Source organism: Octopus bimaculoides, chromosome 20, assembly GCF_046866305.1.
Source record: "Octopus bimaculoides isolate indiv1 chromosome 20, ASM4686630v1, whole genome shotgun sequence".
NCBI lineage: Eukaryota > Metazoa > Mollusca > Cephalopoda > Octopoda > Octopodidae > Octopus > Octopus bimaculoides.
Window position 1 is genome coordinate 17,814,207 of NC_142947.1, and position 5,496 is coordinate 17,819,702.

Below are 5,496 nucleotides of genomic sequence, written 5' to 3' on the forward strand. Positions count from 1 at the left end.
ACTTGTTACGAAAATGCGGAATATTTTTCAGATATAATTCCTTCTATTTTAAGAGAATTTTAAAATTAGCTAAAAAATACACGAAAACATTTAAAATGATTTTAAGCTCATAAAAAAAGCAAGGATTTTTATGAAGTAAATATATGTAGTTATCTTGCTTAACATAAAACCCTTTGTTTCTAATTTTACACACAACCCTAACAGGGAGTGTTCAGTGTTTTATTTATAGCTTTTTTTTATGCTACTTTCATGGGGATACGATTTATCGTTACCATTGACTATCAGTGAATTAATGAAATTAATATTAATCTCAGGCAGTATATACGATGAAAGTACTTAGGGTGGAGAACATGAGAAATAAATCCTCACCGAGATTTATTACTCGGACACGCCATCCACATGAAAAGTAATAGTTAAGTTAGTGTTAACACATTTAAGGGATTAAGCAGGTCACGATATCAAATATGCCATCACCTAGCATTTTGAAACTTTTATCAACTTTGTCTGGCTTTCTATGTGAAACAGTTGAATCGTTTATTTACTTTACAAAGTATCTTTGCATAGATGTGCCGTTCTACCACGAACTTAGAATATTTTGAAATAAAAGTCAATGTAATAAAAACGAAAGTTTTATTACAAAGGCAAATTACTTCTAACAACCCTCAGATTTGTGGGAAGAGAATTGTCGATTCTATTGGCTCCAGTATTAGATGGAGTACTTTATTTTAGTGACACTCTGTCGGGTGAAAGATAAAGTCAACTCTGGTGGGATTTAGGAATCAGAACGTAAAAACCGTAACTAAATACAATGCATTCTGTTCAGAGTTCTACCGTTTTTGCCAATCCATCATCCCCACAAAGGAGACCTATTAACAATAAAGAGATTTTTTTTTAATGTTTGGATCATTGGCAACGAACAAAAATGTTGTTACTTTTGAAAGATTCACATGTTTGTCCTTTACATTTAAGCGCGTCTTTATTTAAAAAAATGGTTATTTTTGTCTCACAAAAATGTAGCCATTTTATACACTGCATATAGCATATATTAATCTATGGCATTTCACCAACATGAAGAAATACTGAATTTAATTCTGTGCACGTCATTAATTTTTTTTTTCTTTTGCTGAACTAGGGACAATGGCCATGACATTCGCCGGAACTTCATTGCTGGCGATATCTATATGTCGGTGCTCAATTTGAACATTCAAAAGTCGACATCTGCAAAGGAAAAAAAAAAACAGTCATGAAAAGAGAATGCCAATGAGTTGACGTTTGACGTTCTGGGAATGAAGTATAGAGAACTACAAATTCAGTTCATGATAAATAAAACTATATCATAACATTTAAAAATGGGTTTATTCATAATCTCTGCTGGTTGATAAATCACTGCAGCTTTACAAAGCTATCGTCCACTATAAATAGTACACGTGGTATGAGACTAAGAAAATAATACACAGAAAAATTGAATGTAACTAATAAACACAAAGATGTGAATACTACTCATGGATAAATACAGCGTTCTATGACTTTGTTGATGATTTAGCAACAACAGCCATTACAGATTACAAAGCTATTACATTGCAGTTTGCACATCTTTGGCAGGTTGCAAACACAGGATTTTCTCCAGACTCACTTGTACCATCCTACAGATTTACTTGCAAGTAGTGTGCAGTTCATGTATACCTACTTGTATCTTGCACATACATGGTTTGGTCTTCATAAATGTGTGTGTGTGAGAGCATCATAATTGGTTGGACAGTGTGACCACAGTTAGCAGGACGGGTGGGGGCAGGGTTGGCCCTAGGGTTGCTGGTGCCCCTGACTAGCAGAATTTCGGCGTGTACAAGTTGACGGTCGTGGAAATTTCTTTGTCTTTGTCATGCCCTCCTTGGTGCCCCCTAGTACATGGTGCCCCAGCGACTGCCCTGGGTGAGGGCTGCATCAGACTCCAATCTGATTTGGCAGGATTTCTACAGCTGGATGCCCTTCCTAATGCCAACCACTTTACAGAGTGTGCTTGGTGCTTTTATGTGGCACCACACGGGCGCTTTTATGTGGCGCCCACGGGCATTTTTATGTGAGACTGCACAGGCACTTTTACGTAGCACTGCATGGACACTTTTACGTGGCACTGCACGGGCGCTTTTACATGACACTGCCATGAGTGTTTTACACCACCAAAGAATCGATCTCAACACTTCTGCAGTGGAGTATAAATCTTCTTGAGTAAAGCTAGGGACCAGAGATCTCAGTCCTTTGTCATCTTGCCTGAAAGTTTCAGCTTCTTGAGATCGTTCTTCAGTACTTCATCCCATGTCTTCCTGTGTCTCCCACTTCCACGTGTTCCATCCACTTTGAGAGATCAGCACTTCTTTGTGGAGCTGTCAGCATCCATCCACATCACATGACCAAACCAGCACAGTCTTCTCTCTTGTACCCAACAACCAATTCCTCTTATGCCTAACTTCTCTCTCAGAAAACTGGCACTCTGTTGAACATGTACACTTACATTACACATCTAGCAGAGCACACTAGCTTTATTCCTTTCTAACCTTCACATGTCCTCTGCATTCAAGGCCTACATCTCACTACCATGTTGAATTGCTGTCCATATACATACATCATACAATCTTCCTTTCACTCGAAGAGAGAAAACTTTTGTGGCCAACAGAGTTAACAGCTCCCTGAATTTCTTCCATCCTATTCTTATTCTAGTTATCACACTCTCCTTGTATCCTCTTCCACTACTAATTTGGTCTCCTAGGTAGCAGAAATTATCTACTACCTCTAATGAGCCACCAGAGTATTTGAGAGAATCAATTTCCCAAGTCGTTTTAATGGATCCTGTGCATCTTCCACAAATGAAAACTGTCTTCTCTGATAGCCTTCCAATTAACCCACTGCACCTTTTGTATGTCCATAGCTTGCACTGGGTGCACTGTACGGAGTTCCTGCCTACACCTTTCCCACAAATTGAACAGAGCCATCTACCTGAAGCAGGCAGGGTCCGGTCAGTTTTCTTGCTTAGTCCTTGTCCTTAGTCCTTGCTAAATTAACCTTAAGGCCCACAGATTCCAGGTTTTGCTTCCACACCTGGAATTTTTCATCTAGCTCTGCGTTTCATCCATTTCAGGGTCAATAGCATAAGTACCAGTTGAGCACTGGTGTTGATTAATCGACTCCCCACTCCTTCGAACTTGCTGGCCTTGTGCCAAAAATTTGAAACCAATACAACCTCAAAAATTGGGTGAGACAATGCAGTTGATTATATTATCAACTCCAGTATGATGCAGGTGCTCTCTTTTACTAATCTCTGGAGGAATTAATTATGAGATCAACTCCAGCAAAACATGAAGGAAGTTGTGATTATATGCAAAACATAAAGGAAGTTGTGACTATATACTGCAAATTATTTTTGTCCAATGCTCTGTTGATAAGAATGTCACAGGAAAGAATTGCAAGGGGGAGTTTTCAAGCTGAGCTAATTGGCTGGAGACCTAGGGGTAGACCAAGAATGAAATGGTTGGATTATATCCATAATCTCTGTTGGTCATGCTTGGTAATCCAGCCATAAAGTCTAATGATGGTTGCTTCTGGTAGGACCCTGTGGAGGTGGTGCCTGAGGACTCTACCTCCACAACTCTCCCAGGAATAGTAGACAGAGAAAATGGACGGATGCTCTGCTGATTATTAAATTCAAATAAAGGCACAAGCTCTCCAATTTAGGGGATGGCTACATCTAATTTCACCAACCCCACTACTCAACTGACTCTGGAAGGTGGAATGACAAAGGTAACTTCTTAGGGATTTGAACTCACAACTTAAACAGCTGTGAATAAATGCTGCAAGCTGTTTTATTTAGTGTTCTATTATTTTGCCAGTCCATCACCTTTTTCAAAACAATATTTAAATGCAATATTAGTTATATTTCAAGAACTAGAAGCAATAGCTTTTTACCTTTGCTTGAGGGGTTGTTAACAAAATATGATTATTTGGAATGTCATACAGTATGTTAAATGTATAGTCAGATAAGGGAAATCATATTTAATGTTTAAAATATATTTATATACTCTATTTATGTCCAACCCATTCAAGCATGGTGGTGGTGGCAGCAGCAATGATGGTAGTATTTTGTGGCTTATAATGCCTGATTGAGCAGACCTATGATGAAAATTGTTCTAGCTATGAACAGCCTGTTTTTTTTTTGTTTTTTTTCAGATGAAGTGTATTGGGAACTACTTTATTCAGAGTATCTTTTGTTTTATAAAAACAGTAGCATGTAATTTGAAGGATATTTCACTGCTATTTCTAGTAAATCATATGGCTATGGAGAAACACCTTTGTTGATGCACTATATTGTCAGTTATGTGAGGTGCTGAAAACATTTGGGTTTATTACCCAATTTTATTTGACAAGACTCATTTAATATTTTTTTTAGACACTGAAAAAAGACCAACATTAGTGACAACATGCAGTTTCGTATCAATTTGTTGCATTTATTGGTGGCCTATCAGACTTTTTAGATGAATTTTTCCAATAAAGTTTTTGCACACTGCCTCATGAAGGTCACTGTTAGCTCTCACTGTGCATGCAACCATATGTTGCCATTTGTTGGCGTGTTATAGAATTAGTCTGGGAACTTTTTGATACCATTTCATATATATGTAGCTAGGCCTGGATACCATGAGAAAAAAAACAAAAAAACAAGACACCGATATACACAACTCTGCCAATTCCTCCACTAATAATTACACCTGACATATCAACACTATGTTACAGTAAGCGAACACACTCAGATTGAAAATACAGTTGAAAAAGAATTAGTCAAGGCAACAAACTACAAACTAAAACTCATTGACATGCACAACACAATCATACTACTGCTTATAATTAAATGAATTGTCCCAACCTTGAACAACACACCTGAACAAATAAGCCAAGCAACAAATATAAGAACCATGATGTCCTCTGGTACAACACAATCCATGATTCACATGTTTCAAGGAAGATCACTAGGGAATTTTTTGCTACATTAGACAAATGTCTCCCAAAATCAAATAGATACCATACTTTTTTAATAGACACACAATGAAGATATCATACACTAACTCTATTAATTTAGAGTAGCATATGCACTGCGTTAATAACTGAAAAATCTTCCTAGTTAGCCTTCCTTTGATATTGCTGCACCTCTTATGTGTCCATAGCTTACACTGGGTACATCTTATAGAGTTTCTACCTATGCTTTTTCTACAGATCAAACAGGGCCATCTACCTGAAGGGGTTTGCCTAAGTGGGCTGGTTACACCACTAGCATAGGCCACAGGTTATGGTCTCACCTGGCTAGCCAGGTCTTCTCAAGCACAGCATATTTCCAAAGGTCTCAGTTGCTATTCATGCATTTTATCCTATGAATCTGTGGAATCTACTTCAGTCAGTATTTAGCTTCAGACAACAGCATCCCAACTGTCACTGCCTACCTTGACATAGGATTTG